The 20,564-nt window shown below is 51.0% G+C and overlaps 2 pseudogenes; both read right to left on the reverse strand.

The window, feature by feature from the left end:
- Positions 1 to 315: 315 nt before the first annotated feature.
- Positions 316 to 2,747, reverse strand: LOC119321091 (annotated as a pseudogene).
- Positions 2,748 to 12,032: 9,285 nt separating this feature from the next.
- Positions 12,033 to 20,000, reverse strand: LOC119320079 (annotated as a pseudogene).
- Between the last annotated feature and the right edge of the window lie 564 nt (positions 20,001 to 20,564).

The following is a 20,564-nucleotide window of genomic DNA, read 5'->3' on the forward strand; positions in this document are numbered from 1 at the left end:
GGTGTTGGTTGCTTTGTAATACAAAGTGGGAAAACCCTTTTTCGATAAACATCTTCAAGGAGAGAGAGAGACTTTAAGTTGTGGGTACATTACGTTACATCCAATAGCTTTAGATCAATCTTTTTATGATTCTTTTTGGAGTATGCCAGGCGTACCATATTTTTATGAAGGCAGAAGACAAGTGCAAAAGAATGCGACTTGATGCGACGAACATGTAAATATAATGTTGCCCTAAACCATATATATCACACAGTGAACGGAAAAAGGTCACGACTTCGCAAGTTATCAGGCGAGACAACATTATACATACCGTACTTACTCCATCGACACTAGGACACGTGGGATACAAATCACCAACAAGTCAGACCGCCGGCGCGTGGTGATGCCGGCCGCCTCGGTCATATCCATCTCCTCGGGGACCACCCCCTCCGGCAGCTCCCAGTCGAAGTGGAACAACAGCGCCACCAGCGCGAGCTTGAAGTGGGCCAGACCGAATGACATGCCGGGGCACATCCTCCTGCCAGCACCGAACGGCATGAACTTGAAGTCCGTTCCCTTGAAGTCCCTGCCGTCCATGCCACCTTGTTCCTCGAACCTCTCCGGTATGAACTCCTCCGGCGCATCCCAGTGTGTCGGGTCCCTGCCGATCGCCCACGCGTTCACGAGCACCATTGCACCATGGGGCACGTCGAACCTGAGCACCTCGCACGGGCTGCGGCACTCTCACGGCAGGAGCAGCGGCGCCGCGGGGTGCAGCCGGAGCGTCTCCTTGATGACAAGCTACAGGTAGTGCAGGTTCCTCAGGCCATCCTCCGTCACCTTGTCGTGGCCGGCGAGCTCTCTCCGAATCTCTTCTCACGCCTTTTGCATCACCGTTGGGTTACGCATCAGCTCGGCCATCGCCCAATGGATCATCGTGGACGAGGTCTTGCTGCCAGCAGCAAACATGTCCTGCAAAAGAAGCAAAGTAAGTAAACATTATGCCCTCGCTCATGTGATGCGGAGGTTTTGGTCCATCAACTCTTGTTGATTGTAAAGAGAGCTCACAATGATAACGGTTTTGATGTTCAAGGTGGTGAGAGGATACTGGGAGTCCATGTCCTTCTGGAGCCTCAGGAGCATGTCAAGTAAGTCCTCGTCGTGTTCCTCGATGCCGGTAACGGCGGTGTCTCTGTTCTCGCGCTCCTTGATGATAGTGTCGATGAAACCGAGCATGGCGGCACGGGACGCTTGATCTGTCCGGGCACGCGGCTGAGGCGCATGGCGAGACGTGACGAAGGGAAAATGTCTGGCAAACTCATCCCAGGGATGACCTTGAGCCCCTCCTCCAGGCATGGGCCATCGAGGGTGCCATTCCAGATGCCCCCACCGCTCAAGACAAACGGTCAGTATGACCCTCCCCCCTCTCCCAGCGTGCTCTCTACATTCGCGCATGCCAGCCAGCTCCTCACCGGTCTCGAGCAAGCGCATCTATCTATTTCCTTACTGCAGTTCTCTGGAGAGAATCCCAACTTGTGGAAAACGCTCTGTGAGCAGTATTTCACCATGTTTGGGATCACACAGTCATTCTGGGTACCTATGGCTGCTTTGAATTTTTCTGGTCCGGCATCCATTTGGCTTCAACCGATCCAAAAACGCCTCTCTGAATTTGACTGGAATTCTTTCACTGCACACCTGTGTATGCGGTTCGGCCGTGATCGGCATCAGATGCTGATCCGAGAGTTTTACACTGTCCGGCAAACTACATCGGTTGCTGATTACATTGAGAAGTTTGAATTGATTATAAATCACTTGAGTTCCTATTATGACACTATGCATCCATTTTATTTCCGCACTCGATTTGTGGAGGGGCTGAGGAAGGACATCCTGGCGGTGGTCCGGGTCCAGCGACCACCGGACCTGGACACGGCTTGTGCCCTCGCCTTACTGCAAGAAGAAGTGGTTGATGGTGCATTTGGCGCATTACCGCGGCCACCCGAGTCAGCTCCAAGGCCAAGCATGGCACTCCCACTTCCTCCACCTCCACCGCGCATCGCTCCTCAGTCAGGGGCCACTGATCATCGGGGGACAGAGGAGGCGCGCGCTGACACATCCAAGGTGAAGGCGTTGCGTGATTATCGTTGGGACCGTGGCCTCTGCTTCAAATGCGGAGAACGCTAGGGGCACGACCACACCTGCCCGACTACGGTCCACCTTCACGTCATGGAGGAGATGTTGGAGCTCTTCGACATTGATGACAACCAAGAGGATAGCAGAGCTCCCGCTCCGTCGTGTGACACAGCCATGGCCATCTCATGCTCCGCGTTGGACGGTGGTGTCTCGTCCAAAGCGTTCCAACTTCTCGCCACTATGCAAGGGCAGGAGGTGTTGTCATCGACAGTGGCAGTTCTACATCCTTCATCGACCAGAAGTTAGCATAACAGTTGAACGGCGCCACTCCCCTCAAGCAACCGTGTTGTGTCCATGTGGCAGATGGGGGCGAGCTGACATGCACTGCATCCATTCCAGCCTTCCAATGGTCCTCTCAAGGCCACGATTTCGTCACCGACATGAAGATACTTCCTCTTGGCACATACGACGCTATCCTCGACATGGATTGGTTGGAGCAACATAGCCCCATGACAGTCGATTGGAAGGTGAAGTACATTCAGTTTCCCACACCAATGGGACGAGCTCACTTGTTCGTTCACGAAGCCAATTCCACCACTTTCCATGTGATCAACAGAGTCCAACTTCAGAATCTGCATCGCCAAGGCTACCTGTTACATGTCATCATCCTGTACCAGCTTGAGGAAGGGCCAACAGGCACTCCAACAGAACCACCTGAGATGCAACAACTCCTAGCTGAATTCGACGATGTATTCGGTGAACCTTCAGGGCTTCCACCCCGCCACACCTGTGACCATATTATACCCCTAGTCCCCGGCGCAACCTGTCAACGTCCGACCTTATCGGCACAAGCCTGAGCACAAGACGGAGATTGAGCGTCAAGTGGCGGAATTGCTCCAGTCCGGTGTGATCCAATGCAGCCAGAGAAACTTCTCTTCGCCTGCCATTATAATCAAGAAGAAGGATGGGACTTGGCGGTTATGCATCGACTACCGCCACCTCAATGCCATGACCCGTATCAGCAAGTTTCCTATACCAGTGATTGAAGAGCTACTCGATGAAATCCACGGAGCTAGGTGGTTCTCAAAGCTCGACCTTCGAGTCGGCTACCATCAGATACGGCTGGCTGAGGGTGAGGAGTTCAAGATGGCATTTCAAACACACTCGGGGCATTATGGATTCAAGGTTTTGTCATTCGGATTGGCGGGCGGGCCAGCCACGTTCATCGGTGCTGTAACAGAAACACTACACCCACTCCTCCGGCACTGTGTCCTCTTGTTCTTCGACGACATCTTGGTATTTAGCAAGACTTGGGAAGAACATGTTGGCCATCTCAAGCAAGTCCTCGAGCTGTTGCGCAGAGATCATTGGAAGGTTAAGCGCTCCAAATGCGAATTCGGCCAACAGCAACTGTCCTATCTTGGTTGCATCATCAGCGGCGACGGGGTAGCCATGGAGCCCAGCAAAATACGTGTGGTGCAAGCTTCGAACACACCCTACCTCTGAGTGCACAATCCCGGCACTCCACTCTTGGTTGGATGAACGTGCAGTGGTGCAGGACCTGCTTCAACAACACCTAAATAGATCACAGCAGCACATGAAGGCCCAGGCAGACAAGCGGCGATTACCTGGTACCTTCAAGGTGGGCGATTTGGTTTACCTCAAGCTCCAACCATACATTCAAACCTCCATCGCCCGGCGAGCCAACCATAAGCTGGCGTTCAAGTACTATGGACCATACCAAGTCATCGCCAAGATCAATGATGTTGCATACAAGCTGGAACTCCCTCCATACTCACAAGTTCACTCGGTCTTCCACGTGTCTCAGCTGCGCCACTGTCTTCGACCGGGTACGCCGCCCAACCCAACCATTCCACGCCATACTGATGCACCTGTCGTGCCAGTTGCAGTCCTTCAGCATCGTTGGCGCAAGAAGAACGATGCCATGATCGAGCAAGTCCGCGTCCGCTGGTCCGACGAGTCGGCCTTCAGTGACACTTGGGAGGATAAAGCAGCACTGCAAGCTCGATTCCCAACAGCAAAGGCTTGGGGGCAAGCCTCGTCGCAAGGAGGAGGGGATGTCAGCGCCCCAGCTCTACACGCATCAACCATGCACCTGACAAGGAGGACCCAACCGGCAGCGACCCAGTCGCTGCCCAGCGGCCCACCAGGGAGAAGAAGCCCAGATCACTCATCACCGGCCCACAGTGGATGAAGTGAGCCCAACAGCCCCCGGGTACTTATACCACCCCGACCGAAGACGAGGCCATCCAGTGGATCACCGAACCGGCGGCGGCACGAAACCTAGTTCATCTTCCTTCCCTGTTCCTCCCCAATTCGTGTACTCCTGCTTGTAATCGCCACAGTAATACAGAGCAATATATCACTACTCTTACACGTATCCCACTTTTTGTGGTGTTTGATTAATAAAGTTGGCTTTACCCCTAAAAAAAGCAAGCCTAAAAAATATTCAATGGAGGGATTGACTGAGACTTGGATAGAAATCAGTCGACTGATTTTTAGTCCCTCCATTTGTTTAGATATAGATGTATCTAACAATAAAAGTATTATAAATACAAGTAATGTATGTCTACAGGCAAACATCTTCAGAGAGAGGGTGACTTTAAGCCTTGCCCGTGGGTAAATTACATTACATACAATAACTTCAGAATAGATCTTTTTATGATTTTTTTAGAGTATGCTAGGCGTACCATATCTATAATCTATAATATCTAAATAGTTCATCCCCACTAACCTATTTTTCTTGACATGCAACCTATCAACATCATCATCCATGGTCCACACATACCACTTTTGAAAAAAGATCCAGCAAATGATGTGATACATCATACAACTTTGTTTTTAGGGAAAAATCGTGTGATACAACTTTATTTAGTACCACATGGCCCACACGTGTGATGGGCTATTGCGCTGCCTTCCCAGGTTCGTTTGCTCTTCCGTCTTCTTTTCTTAAGGTTGCTCTTCCGTCTTCTAAACAGGCGAAGTAACCAAAAAGCCCACAAGACCCGGCTGTTCGATCTCCACACCTCATATCCTATTCTTAATACCGCTCAAAAAGAATCCTATTCTTAATCGAGTCGTCGCTGCAAAATCCATCTCGACGGCGCACCACGACATCGTTCTTGCACAGCGCTGCCGCACGCCCACAGTGTGTCGTTAGGGACCCGCATGGTGCCCGGCCTCAGCTTCGCCCGACCTCGACGTCGTGCCTGGACAGCGCCTCGGCACGCTCGACGCGTCACCGACACCCGTCGCCTCCCCGGTGCCCCCTCCCCCTTCCCCCATTGGCTTCGCCTGGCCGGCCACTTTCGACCATCTGCATCGGCTTTCCCGGTCGCAGCAGCTTCACACTCAATCTGCACCGTCGCAGCACCACCAAGGGTCTTTCGGCTGCTCATCGACATGCTGACGAGCCGGTCGGCATGGCGTGTTGTCGGAGAGGAAGAAGACGGGATCTGATTGCCTGTTAGCTAATCTAGTCGTTGTGCTTAGGCCAGTTTGTTTCTCTGTCAAATAAACAGAAACGCATGAGCCGCGACATGTGCGCGCCGTGCAAGTAGCTAGCTTGGGCCGGTTGGACGTGGTCACCACGATCGACCCGGTGGCCTCGCAGGTAGCGTAGGAGACACGATCAGCTCTCGTGGGATGGCGCGAGTCCGGCGGATCGTGGCGCGTAGTTAGGATCGCTACCTGCCTCTTTCCCGTTGTAACAGAATAAATAGCTGAAAGAAAAACGTGAAAAGGTCGCAAGTTTGCACGCGACGCAAAAAACCTGTCTTCTCTGTGATTGAGAGATCGAGTGTCTAAATTCCCAACAAGTGGTATTCAGAGCCTCGGTTTTGGCGATCCTGGCCATGTCCGATCACAGAGAACACCCGGACGGAGCGGCGGCGGCGGCCCCCAACGCAGGCGGGGGCGGGCTGGCGCGCTCAGCGACTCCACCACGGTAGCGCAGCCGCGGGCGGAGCCGCGTGAGGCGGGAACGGCAGGTGGTGATCCACCAGGCGGCGGCCACGGAGCGCGCGCCGTTTGTGCCGGGAGCCGGCACCACGTTCCCGACCCTCACCTCGACCAACTACATCGAGTGGTCGCTGGTGATGAAGGTCCATCTGGAGTCCTGGGGGCTCTGGGATGCGATCGAGGGCAACGCGCAGCACGTACGCGACGACAAGTCGGCGCTCGGCGTTCTTCTCCGAGCCGTTCCGCCGGAGATGCTCGGCTCCATCGTCGTCAAGGAGATGGCCAAGGCGGCCTGGGACACGATCAAGGTGATGCGGATGGGCGTACATCGTGTGCGTGAGGCCACCGCGCAACGTCTTCGCATGGACTTCGAGCAGATCGCCTTCCACGACGGCGAGTCCCTTGACGCTTTCGGCATGCGCATCACCGGCCTCGTCAACCAACTACGCATGCTCGGCGACACCGTCGAGGAGGTACGCGTCGTGCAGAAACTATTACGTGTTGTTCCTCCCCGATACGCGCAGATCGCAGTGGCGATTGAGACCCTTCTGGACCTGAGTACGGTCTCGGTCGAGGAGTTGATCGGGCGGCTGCGCACCGCCGAGGAGCGATGCGCGGCGCCCGCGGCGACCCAGGGCAGCGGACAGTTCCTCCTCACCGAACAGCAGTGGGAGGCGCGCAAGAAGGGGCGCGAGTCTGGACAGGGCTCTGGCGGAGCCAACGCCAACGGTGGCGGCGGCCGAGGAGGCGGCCGCGGCAGGAACCAGGGGCGACGGGGCGGTGGCTCCGGTGGCCGCGGTGGCGGCCGTGACATGAGCAAAGTAAAATGCTACAACTGCAACCACATGGGGCACTTCTCGCGCGACTGCACCGAGCCCAGGCGCGAGCGCAAGGAGCAGGTCCACCTTGCGGAGGGCGGCACCGAGGAGTTCACGCTCCTCCTGGCGAGTCTGTGCGAGCTCACCGCACCCACGGAGACGCCCGTGGAGCACGTCCTGCTCAACGAGGAGCACTCGCAGGCGCGCACGGTGCCGAACGGAGGAGAGTGCGACACGGCCTGGTTCCTGGACACAGGCGCGAGCAACCACATGTCCGGCCGGCGCGAGATCTTTTCCGAGCTGGACTGTGGTGTGCGCGGCGCGGTGAAGCTGGGGGACGGGTCTACGGTGCAGATCGAGGGGAGAGGAACCGTCCTCTTCCAATGCCTCAACGGTGAGCATCTCATTCTGTCGGAGGTGTACTATATGCCCAGGTTGTGCAGCAACATCGTCAGCATAGGGCAACTGGACGAGAGTGGCTACAACGCGCACATTCGCCACGGCGAGTTCACGCTGTGCGACCCGAACGGGCGGCTAGTCGCGCGTGTGCAGCGAGACCACGGACGCCTGTACGTACTGCGCCTGAACCTGGCGCGACCAGTGTGCCTTGCAATGCACGCTGGCGACGAAGCATGGCTGTGGCACGCGCGCTACGGCCACATCGGATTCTAGGCGCTCCGTTCGCTCTCACGGGGCAACATGGTGCACGGTCTGCCCCTCCTCGACGAGGTGGACCGCGTCTGCGAGGCATGCCTGGCAGGGAAGCACCGTCGAGCTCCTTTCCCTCGCCAAGCACTGAACCGCGCCGGGGAGGTGCTCGAGCTTGTGCACGCGGATCTGTGCGGGCCGATCTCCCCTGCTATGCCGGGAGGGAAGCGGTATTTCCTCCTGCTCGTCGACGACAAGAGTCGCTTCATGTGGCTGCGGCTGCTCACGACGAAGGACGAGGCGGAAGCGGCGCTCCGTCAGTTCCAGGCAGCAGCAGAGCGCGAGTCCGGCCACCGTCTCAAGACTCTGCGCACCGATCGTGGGGGTGAATTCAACTCCACCAGCCTTGGGGAGTTCTTCGCGGAATTGGGGGTGCACCGGCAGCTCACCGCCCCATACACGCCGCAGCAGAACGGCGTGGTCGAACGCCGTAACCAGACGATCGTCGGCATGGCAAGGTGCTTGCTCAAGGCCAAGGGTGTTCCGGCTCGCTTCTGGGGCGAAGCCGTGACGACTGCGGTGCACCTACTCAACAGGGCGACAACCAAGAGCGTGACCGGCATGACCCCATACCAGGCGTGGTGTGGGAGCCGGCCAAGTGTCCAGCACTTTCGTACCTTTGGGTGCGTCGCTCACGTGAAGGTGACACGCCCGAACGTGAAGAAGCTGGACGACCGGAGTGTGCCCATGGTGTTCCTCGGGTACGAGCCTGGATCAGCGGCTTACCGTGTCTATCACCCACCCTTCGGGCGAGCTCATGTCTCGCGCGACGTCGTGTTCGACGAGAGTGCATCATGGGACTGGAGCTCTGTGGTAGAAGGACAGAGCGTCGGCATGGACGTCTTCACCATCGAGCTGGTGCCTGCTGGCGCCCGGGCAGAGCCGGTGCATGCTTCCCCTGGCACGCATGATGCGGTGCCCACGCCCACTACCGAGCCATCCACGCCACAGAGCGCGACCTGCGCGCCCTCACCTGCCTCCCCGACGTACGGAACGCCCATCTCGACACCAACGGGCGTTGAATTCGTCTCACCACCCACCGGTGCGTCGGAAGCACCTGCCGGCGCGGAGGCGCCGCGCCGGTACCGCACCCTTGAGAACGTGTGGGACACGACGGAGGAGGTGGAGGCCGTCTACAGCGACAGCGACCTGTGCCTGCTCGCGGGCGAGGAGCCGGCCTCGTTCACTGAGGCAGAGAGGGATCAGGGATGGCGCACAGCAATGGACGAAGAAATGCAGAGTATAATCGCCAACAACACCTGGGAGCTGAGCGAGCTCCCACCTGGTCACCGTCCGATCGGCCTGAGATGGGTCTATAAACTGAAGAAGGACGCTCGTGGCGCCGTGGTGAAGCACAAGGCGCGCTTGGTGGCAAAAGGCTATGTCCAGCGGCAGGGCATCGACTTCGAGGAAGTTTTTGCACCAGTCGCGAGAATGGACTCGGTGCGTGTGCTCATCGCACTCGCGGCGCACCACGGCTGGCAGGTTCATCACATGGACGTCAAGTCCGCATTCCTGAACGGGGATTTGCTCGAAGAAGTCTACGTGCAGCAGCCGCCGGGGTACGCTGTGGCCGGTCAGGAAGACAAAGTGCTGCGCCTCCGCAAGGCACTCTATGGGCTCCGCCAGGCGCCGAGGGCCTGGAACGCAAAGCTGGACGAGAGCCTCTGCGCGCTGGGCTTCGAGCGCTGCCCGTCAGAGCACGCGGTGTACCGACGCGGCACAGGCGGCTCCCTCCTCATCGTCGGAGTCTACGTAGATGACCTCATCATCACCGGCGCGGCCACATCAGAGATCGACGTCTTCAAGCAGCAAATGACCAGGCTGTTCCGCATGAGCGATTTGGGCAAGCTCAACTACTACCTCGGGATCGAGGTGAGCCAGGAGTGCGACCGGATCGTGCTCGGGCAGGCGGCCTATGCCAAGCGGCTGCTGGAGCGTGCGGGCATGGAGGACTGCAACCCTTGCAACACTCCCATGGAGGCTCGGCTCAAATTGAGCAAGGAGAGCGCCGCGGCCCCGGTGGACAAGACCAAGTATCGTAGCATCATCGGCGGGCTGAGGTATCTGGTACACACAAGACCCGACATTACGTTTGCAGTAGGGTACTTGAGCAGGTTCATGGAGAAGCCTGCCTCCGACCACTACGCCGCCGTAAAGCACCTTCTGCGGTACGTAGCGGGGACACTGGACCACGGCTGCGCATATGAGCGCGGCGGGGGGGAGCTGCGGCTAACCGGCTACAGCGACTCGGATCACGCCGGGGACACGGATGACAGGAAGAGCACGACGGGGGTGATCTTCCTCCTCGGCAAGAGCCCGGTGAGCTGGCAGTCCCAAAAGCAAAGGGTGGTGGCGATCTCATCGTGCGAGGCAGAGTACATGGCCACCACCACCGCTGCGTGTCAGGGTATTTGGCTGGCGCGGCTACTTGGCGAGATGTTGAACAAGGAGGCCGTTCTGCCGAAGCTTCTCGTCGACAACAAGTCGGCGATTTCCCTGGTGAAGAACCCTGTGTTCCACGATCGCAGTAAACACATAGAGATCAGGTACCACTTCATTCGTGAGTGTGTGGAGCAGGGGCGAATCTACATCGACTACGTCAGAACTAGTGATCAACTGGCTGATTCTCTGACGAAGGCACTTGGACGTCTCATCTTTCAGGAGCTGAAGAAGAGGATCGGTATGGTTGAAATAATTCGCCAACGTCAAGATTAGGGGGGTGATTTGTTAGCTAATCTAGTCGTTGTGCTTAGGCCAGTTTGTTTCTCTGTCAAATAAACAGAAACGCATGAGCCGCGACATGTGCGCGCCGTGCAAGTAGCTAGCTTGGGCCGGTTGGACGTGGTCACCACGATCGACCCGGTGGCCTCGCAGGTAGCGTAGGAGACATGATCAGCTCTCGTGGGATGGCGCGAGTCCGGCGGATCGTGGCGCGTAGTTAGGATCGCTACCTGCCTCTTTCCCGTTGTAACAGAATAAATAGCTGAAAGAAAAACGTGAAAAGGTCGCAAGTTTGCACGCGACGCAAAAAACCTGTCTTCTCTGTGATTGAGAGATCGAGTGTCTAAATTCCCAACATTGCCTCTACCATATACCAAGGAATGGTTCATGATTTTTTAATAATCTGCAATGTTGCCTGACACTTTGTGCATCTTTTGCGACTATTACTATTATTAAAGGATTGATGTAAATTCTATTTTTCAGATGAGCTTTTCTGGGACGAACGGATCCAATCAGAGTCCATGTAACGAAGTTCAGCACCAAGTGTTTTTGCATTCCTGTACTTTGCAGAGTACTTCGGCACTAGGTTCTTCCTTTGGAAAACGTTAGGAGCTTCGTTTCATTCAACAAAGGAAAAAACCACACTAGCATCATTCCTGGAGATGGGATAAGGTGCTGCTTGACACACTTGCACTTCTCTGTTTTCCCTTCAGTGTGCAATGACATTATTTCACTTCCAAATGTTCTAAACCTCTGTGCATGTTCATAGCTTTGACTCGGGATTTTAGAGGCAATGTTCATCTAGGCTCATGCACCTGGGGAGACTCTTCCACCTGACTGCCTGAACTGATGCATTTCTTCACCAGCTCCAAGCTCAAAATCAATTTAGGAGGCAAATGATATGTAGATGCCAAGAGCATGGCTACAGGGACTCCTTTTTACCCCATAGCTGTCTGGATAAAATCAGCGATCTACCACCGGTGGGGAATGGTGCGAGCAAACCAACAATACAGGTGTGTACAAGCTGAATGTTCCTGTGTCAACCAATGTTCTTGATATGTACAAGCTGAATTTCGTTTCTCCCCTGTGTGTTGTATAGAAGCAAGCTGAATCTTGAATATACAAACCACATGTCCACTGTGTGAACCTCACTAAGAGAATACCTCATATGGTTAGTTGGTTGCATGTGGTTGGCGTTTTTAACTACATGGATAATTTGGATTGGTATTTAGCTATGTGTAAGTCTCATACTATTATCTAAGGGACTCTTTTGTTTAGATGATCTTAATTGATTTTGTTCTTATTTCGATATTGGAGCTCCATCTCTCGCCATCAAGTCTAGCAAGCTACTACGATGCCTATCTCCGGTTTTAGTTTTCATCTTTGTTGATGTCATAACAACTATGTAGATGTGGAAAATCATTTACTCATATGAAATTACTAATGTCATTTCACTACATTTAGTAGAGAACTTACCACATAATTCAGATTTTTTTTCTTTGATCATAATTATAGTCCAAGTATTGTGTTTCTTAGTAATTTTCATATTAAGGCTATCTCTATTGTGCAAACAAAGTTATTTGATTATGTATTATCATATGTGTAGTACTAAGAGTTTCTGCAACAACGTGCGGGGTGTCATCTAGTTTATATAAAGGCAGAACACAAGTACAAGAGATGCGAACAAAAGTATAGTTTAAACTTCACACCCACACTAATTAAGAGATTAGCCACCCGCAACTGTTACATGTAGATATAAGGTTGCCATAACCATATATATGTGACACACTGAACGGAAAAAGGTCGCCACTTCACAAGTTATCAGGCAAGACAACATTATCCATACCGTACATACTCCATCGACACTGGGACACGTGGGATGCAAATCACCAACAAGTCAGACCGCCGGCGCGTGGTGATCCCGGCCGCCTCGGTCATGTCCATCTCCTCGGGGGCCATCCCCTCCGGCAGCTGCCAGTCGAAGTGGAACAGCAGCCCCGCCAGCGCGAGCTCGACGTGGGCCAGACCGAACGACATGCCGGGGCACATCCTCCTGCCAGCGCCGAACGGCACGAACTCGAAGTCCGTTCCCTTGAAGTCTCTGCCCCCCATGCCACCTTGTTCCTGGAACCTCTCCGGTATGAACTCCTCCGGCGCATCCCAGTGCGCCGGATCCCTGCCGATTGCCCACGCGTTCACGAGCACCATCGCGCCCTGGGGCACGTCGAACCCGAGCACTTCGCACGGGCTGCGGCACTCATGCGGCAGGAGCAGCGGCGCCGCAGGGTGCAGCCGGAGCGTCTCCTTGATGACGAGCTGCAGGTAGTGCAGGTTCGTCAGGCCATCCTCCGTCACCTTGTCGTGGCCGGCGAGCTCTCTCCGGACCTCTTCTTGCGCCTTCTGCATCACCGTCGGGTTACGCATCAGCTCGGCCATCGCCCACTGGATCATCGTGGACGAGGTCTCGCTGCCAGCAGCAAACATGTCCTGCAAAAGAAGCAAAGTAAGTAAACATTATGCCCTCGTTTATGTGATATGTGTTGGAACTTGATCTCAGGTAACAACCCAAGAGAAACCAGGAGGTTTTGACCCCATACCTTTTCACGTAGGAGCCTTGATCGGAGGCCTCTAAACCAACAGTTTTGGACCCGGTCCCCAGCCCCAGCACTTGATATAAAAAGTAGAAAGATAGCACGTAAGAAAAACTAGCAGAAGGAGTGCCATCGACCCAACTGCCCGATCCAAAAGTCGTGCTAAGGGGCTGGAAGACCGATCTCCACCATCGGCCACCGCGAGGCTGTGCCGACGGTTTCTACATCGACCAGCCGCTGCCCATGCCGGCCACCTCTAGTGCCGGTGGCGTTCTGGACGTCTTCTACGTATTGCTGGCCACGTTCACGCTGGTGGCCATGGGCTATTCGCTTGCGATCTCTGCTTATTCTGGTTAGTATCCGATTTCCCTTCTAAAGAGGTGTTCTAATTACGAGATTGAGTCGATGTTTAATGCTAGTCCTAAAGAATTTGCTAACATTGGTATCATGAGCTAGTTAATCTCAGTTAGAACCCTAATCAGGTTTTCATGATGTTTTTAAGTTAATGATCTTGTGTAAGTCCTGATGTTCTCTGTTTTAAGATAAGTGCATGTTAAAGGTTTAATTATCCTAAATTAGTGACCCTTGTTTATGGTCAATTTCTTAAGGTTAAGGTCTAGTTGATACGGGTTAGGGCTAAAACATGATCATGTACAGTTCTGTTATGGTTTGTGGAATACTGCTGATGTTTTGAGATTAAGTTAATGTAATTAGGATGTTAAGGCCTGTTTAAGCAATTAGAAGGAGGTGAATAGCGAATTGCAGAAATCCCAAATTTTACCCAATTTTATGAAACCCAAATCCCCGATTTTTCGAAATCCGAAAGCAATAAAATCCCCAGATTGAAGATCAAGACTTACCTATATATGTGCGTCGGGCCGCGCAGCCTCCGTGCCATGGCAATAGCCGATGTGCGCAAACTTAACGCCCGCAGCACCACAATCTCTTGGTCGCTGCCGAACTGATGGACTAGAAGCACATGGCCGGAGTGGCATGTGCGCCGTCGTCACCTCCTCAAATCACGCGGCACCGGCGTACTTTATGGCGGCCGGAACGCCGGCGTACAACCACACATCATGTTTTCCGGCGCTTCCCAGCCTAATGGACGACGAGCAAGTGCGGCTTCCATGCCGCGCTTTACCGCCATCCCCTTTTTTTTCATGGCCAACGGCAATTCACCTCCACCAGCTCCACAAAAAAGACCACGCGCACGACGCGGAGAGGGCGAGTTCGACGACGCCGCGCGCACCGTCTCGTCGATGCACGCGCGCGCCGGCGAACAAGCCCACCGCGTCGCCGTGGTGATGGGCGCGCGTCACAATCGGCGGCAGCGCCGCCGCTCTCGCTCGCCGCGGGGAAATCGGGGGAGGAGGGAATGAATGGGGATTAGGGTTAGACGGGCCGACAATTTTGTTCCGACTGCGCCGATTCCTGGCCGTTCGATTTGATCTGACGGAGGGGATCAATGCGGGGAAGTAAATGGACCACGGGAGCCTAATGGACCAACTTCTTCTAAGGGCCCCGACTCAAGTTTTGATTAGGCCTATGGCTGCTTTTATTTTATCTAACGCCCCGCTCGGGCGGAATTTCCTGATGGGCCGCAAGCGCTTTTGAGCCGAATTTAAGTCTTTTTTAATTAAGTGCTATTATATTTTGTAATGCTTAAAATGTTTTTTGCACTGTTTAAAAAGATTTAAAGTGCCTGATTTTATGTTTAACATGTTTTCTGAATAAAATGGAACCAACTAGAAATTTTATTCAGATTCTTTTGACATGTTTTATTAATGTCTTTTTGTGTCATTTAATGTGGAATATCATTTTAAATATCAACAAATGCTGAGGATTAGTATTGTAAATTGATATTTAATATGAGACTGATGTGGTCCATTTGTAAGATGAACTAGTTAGACTTTTTTTTCAGTGCTATTTATGAAGTTTACAAATTTTCAAATAATGTTGTATGCACTGTTTATATCGGGAAATGTTTGAATTTGAAGGGGGGGTATAGTGCTACAAGATTAATGTTGATGCCATTTTTATAGCATTTCAATGTTGAGTTACGAACATTATGAGATGACCTTGATTTTGAGCATGATTATGTGTGACTCTTTAAAGTTTGTTTCAAAAAAAAATTATAGCATTTTTTATGGACATCTTTTTTCAAAATTTTATTTGTAGCATGAGATTTATGTTGTGATCATCTCTAATGGGCTGAGGCCACCCTAAAGAAAATGTTAATTACTGGTTGTGTGGTTCGTTTTTCCGCAACGCACTATGCAGCCTAATAATGACGAGACATGATGTTAAAGTATTATGCCATGTGCATTTTTTTGTCCTTTGGCATGCACTCATAAAAGGTGATGAAAACTCAGCGGGATGATTCTCTAAATAAGGATGTCTAGATAGTTTTAATGTGATATCATGGTCATGTTTTCTCAATTGTTGACAATTAAAAGTTCACCAAATGTTATTATTTGGTGAAAACACGGTGCAAATTCCAAATTTTGTTTGCAGAATGTTATGGTGTCATTGTCAATGAGGATGTCAATCTGTTGTCTACTCTGTTAAATGCCATGATGAGAATGTTTAAAAGAATGATAGTTTTGTTATCATGTAACTGAAGTTTTTAATCATAAACTTGACATATTTTGTTGATGTTATTGAAATTATAATGTCAAGTTTAATGCAAGATGACCAGTGATAAATTATAAGTTCATGTGTCTGATAACACACTGGATTGCATCATTTATTGGTACTTTATGTTAATTATATGGCTATTAATTTAGCACATAAGTTCGCTGATCATTTTATGATTCTAAGTTTCTGGAGTCAAAACATAAAGCTTTGATTAGAGATTTCATTTATGAGCATATGTTTTATGGTATATGACAGTATTCCGACCAACGTTGATTATTGTCATGTCCCACTTTTTGGGATGCGGAGTGTTTTTTTTTCATTTTTCAACCCAATGGTGATACATATTAGAACATGATTAGCCTCTTTTGATTGAGATCATTCAAGATTATGTTTGATGTTTCATGATGATGCTCATAAAAAAAATTGTCCTTGTTTTCAACAATGGACCATAAAGTAGAGTTCATTTATTTGAAGACTAGGGCTAATCTTTAAATTGGAAGGGAAGGACTCTATTCATGATGGAGATTTTTGACCTTCATCGTGCACTATATGAAGAGGCTCCTAGAGTTTCTATTGTAAATTCCGTTGAGGGGAAGGAATATTATGACCTAAAAGCTATGAAGTGGGAGAAGTCAAAGCGATGTTCATTTCTTATTATGAAACATACCACCTCCTTCATATGCCAATTAGTATTTTGTCTTTATTGAGGAACATTTTGAAGATGTTTTACCCATTAAAGATAGGCTTTAAGGAGTTTTGCTACGAGGACAATAAAGAATAAAGCATTTGAAGACATTTTGTTTATTCATATGAACCTTTTGTTCTTCGTAATGCAACCTTTCGATGATGGTCTTACCATGTGGTGAGAATATTTATAAATGTATTGTTTGTAATAAATGTGCCATGGCACTCTTATGATGTAAGTGAATAATGAGACCTTGTCGAAATTGTGGTCATGCTTACCACATTTCGAAAGGGGGAATGGAATGTCTCATTGAATATGGGAAATGGTGAATGTATTAAATTCTCCGAGTAGGATGGAACCAACAAGAAGTCCTATTTTGGAGAATGAATTATTATAGTGTTTGAAAGATCACATGAATGTCCTTACTTCCTTTTTAGAAGAATTACATGTACTTGCTCCCTTATAAGAACTATGAAGCACACATTAAGATTTAAAGTGGCAAGCTTGCTAATCTAATGATGATTATGATGTGACTTGTGGTTATATTTCTGACCAACGTCGTTTGTAATCATGTGTCACACTTCACTCAAGTGGCAAGTTTGTTAGTACCATGTGGCTCATGGTTATTTTTTTGACCAACGTCATTTTATAATCATGAGTTGCAAATCATGAAGTTCTTTTCCATCTTCTGCCCAACGGTGTTGTGGTTTAGAGCTGAGATGATTGCCATCAAACTTTTGAATTTATTTTTCCATCTTCTAAAGTGATTTATCAGGGAACCTGGAGCGTATGAACATGAATCTTAAAGATAACTCCGTTAGATTTTTGTTCATATGCATCAGGTAAGTTTAGAAGAAATTTCTATTGCGGGGCTTAATGTTGAGCCTTAACAATTTCTCTATGCTTGATAATGTGTGTGAATGATCATCTTAGTGCCTTGCTTCCATATAGGATGAAAATTATGAGCTCTAATGACCAATGAAACTCAATAGAGTTTCCTTAGTGAGTTGTTGTGATGCTTGTGTTATTATTATAACATGCTCTTGTGTTACCTTGGTTAAAATGTATGTATGACTCAACCATAAGATTTCGTTATGAAGATAAAGTTGACATAAAGCATGTTGTTCAAATATAGTTATGAAATAAGACGAGCATTGAGACACTCATACCATAAGTTGAGGGGGAGTAAGCTTACTACCTTGTGAAGATGAAATATTCTTGGCGAGCCAAGAAATATCTATCTTCTATTTATGAGTACAAGTCTTGGTGATGCCTCATACTTTGCTAGTATTGAGTTTCATCAAGATATTGGTCCAAAAGGAGTATAAGTCTTATTATTATGACATACGTCGGTAGAGTACAAAAGAAAAATAATTATGTACTAGTACTCTGTCTCACCTGCTATTAAAGTTAAGGGCCATAAAAAATGGGCATCTTAGTGTCCAAGGAACCATTATGAACTGATCAGATAATGTTGTTTACCTATGCTTCAGCTGTCAGAAGCAGTACAAGTATTCAAGTATGAATGTGCCCTATTTATGATCGGGGATACTTGGCAAATGTACAAGTAAGCCCAGAAACGGACCACTGGGAAAGCCAACTAAAAGTCTTGCAGTAAATCAAGGCATTAAAGTTTACATGCTCACTGAGTATCGTAACCTCGATATCATAGGTTACTCAAACATTGTTTTTGCGAGGTGTGTGGATATTAAGTTTCCACGTTATGTTACACCCCCACCCTCGCGTATGGAGCTATATCGTGGAAAAGCTCCATAATGACACCGATGGCATCGGTAATGATGCAATTTATCATGTGGCATGCTAAGAGGCTGTTGAGCAGGTTGTATGTCAAATAAGTTTTATTCCCGAAATGATGGTGGTAGACAGCATTTCTAAACCACCTACTGCAATATGAACATGCAATTTTCTATGCGAGTAACAACAAGTCAAATGGCACTGCCAAAACCATTGACAATATGTTTCGTGTTGTGAAAGATAGAGTCCAGGATCAAGCTATTGAAGTTGAGCGTATGAGTACGTCTGAATGTTTTACGGATCCGTTTATCATAGACTTACCACCCAATGTATCATTATGTTGCTAGCATGGGTTGTTGGAAAGTCTTGTTGATCCTGGAAATAACGACCGTTGAATAATCCAACTCCCATAAAGTGTTATGTTTTCCGTTTCAAGATAGAATGATATACTATAAGTACTGAGGTTCAGTGTCATCTGATAGGTCACTGTGACACCTTACTTTGGTAGGTATTTCTATTACGAGCGGGTTTATGATGTTTGTTAACCTTACAATCAAGGGGGAGAATGTTGGAACTTGATCTCAGGTAACAACCCAAGAGAAACCAGGAGGTTTTGACCCCATACCTTTTCACGTAGGAGCCTTGATCGGAGGCCTCTAAACCAACGGTTTTGGACCCGGTCCCCAGCCCCAGCACTTGATATAAAAAGTAGAAAGATAGCACGTAAGAAAAACTAGCAGAAGGAGTGCCATCGACCCAACTGCCCGATCCAAAAGTCGTGCTAAGGGGCTGGAAGACCGATCTCCACCATCGGCCACCGCGAGGCTGTGCCGACGGTTTCTACATCGACCAGCCGCTGCCCATGCCGGCCACCTCTAGTGCCGGTGGCGTTCTGGACGTCTTCTACGTATTGCTGGCCACGTTCACGCTGGTGGCCATGGGCTATTCGCTTGCGATCTCTGCTTATTCTGGTTAGTATCCGATTTCCCTTCTAAAGAGGTGTTCTAATTACGAGATTGAGTCGATGTTTAATGCTAGTCCTAAAGAATTTGCTAACATTATGGAGGTTTTGGTCCGCCATCAGCTCTTGTTGATTGTAAAGAGAGCTCACAATGATAACGGTTTTGATGTTCAAAGTGGTGAGGGGATACTGGGAGTCCATGTCCTTCTGGAGCCTCAGGAGCACGTCAAGTAAGTCCTCGTCGTGTTCCTCGATGCTGGTAGCGGCGGCGTCTCTGTTCTTGCGCTCCTCGATGATAGTGTTGATGAAACCGAGCATGGCGCCACGGCGACGCTCGATCTGTCCGGGCACGCGGCTGAGGCGCATCGCGAGACGCGACGACGGGAAAATGTCCGGCAGGCTCATCCCAGGGATGACCTTGAGCCCCTCCTCCAGCAGCCTCAGGAACGTGTCGCGGTTCGGCGTCCGGCTGCCGATGATGGCACGCACAGAGGAGTCCGCGACGAACGCCGCTATCCGCTCGGACAGGTTCACCGGCCTCGCCGGCGACGCCTCTGACGCGACGGAGCGGAGGAGGTGGCCGATCTCGTCCTCGCGGATGGGGCGGAAGGAGTGGACACGGTGGGTGCTGAGGAGCTCTGGCGCCACGCGTCGCCGTAGGGCGAGAAGAGGAGGCCCTCGGCGCCCTCCATGATGCGGCGCTGCATGGGCCTGATGGGCCGCGTGGCGAAGGTGACGTCGTGGGTCTTCATGATCTCCCGCGCCGCGTCCGGGGAGGAGGCGACCACCACGGGGACCTCGCCGAAGCGGAGCAGCATGAGCGGGCCGTGGCGGCGCGCGAGGTCCCGCATGGCGCGGTGCGGGAGCGCGCCGGCGAGGTGGTGCAGGTGGCCGATCACCGGCAGCGCCCAGGGCGACGGGGGCAGCCGCCGGCCGGAGCCGGGCCTCCCGCGGGACACCGCCAAGTAGAGGAGCGGGACTATGGCTACGAGGGGAAGGAGGAGCAGGTAGAACGGGAGCTCGGCGGCCATGGCGAGTGCCATAGTGGTCGACTTCGAGGTCGATTGGTGAAGGGAGCGCGCGAACGGCTTGTGTGTGTCGTGTGAAGTTTGAAGTGAGGCTTGCATGTTTGGACGCGGTGTGCTTTATAGATGAGGTGGTAGCGACTAAACGTAGACCGTTGGCTTTTTCCCATTCTTGCGTCGCACGTCGGGGCGGACGAGAGGTGTTCTGTTGGGTCTCTGGTGTTGGTGTTGGTTTTGCCTACGTACTGCGTGGATCATTGCACCGCACGGCGACATTGGGGAGGGATTGTTTTTACTTTGACGCGCGTAGTATGTAATCCGGTCAGGCCTGGCTGCATGCAGGCGCACCTTTGCTGACCAGTTCTAGACTAAGGCGCACCTGGCTAAATTGAAGGTTTCGTCAGGAGTTCTTCTGAGAGATATCCAAAACGTTTTTCTCACTGTATAACGAACTAATCAAGGTAGAGAATCGAACAGGAAGAAGATGGGAAACAGAGGACCGTCTGAGATAGTTTTTCTTTTTCTTTTTGAGAAATAACCATACATATTTTGTTCGACGAACATAATACA

Source organism: Triticum dicoccoides, chromosome 6B (genome assembly GCF_002162155.2).
Source record: "Triticum dicoccoides isolate Atlit2015 ecotype Zavitan chromosome 6B, WEW_v2.0, whole genome shotgun sequence".
NCBI classification, from domain to species: domain Eukaryota; kingdom Viridiplantae; phylum Streptophyta; class Magnoliopsida; order Poales; family Poaceae; genus Triticum; species Triticum dicoccoides.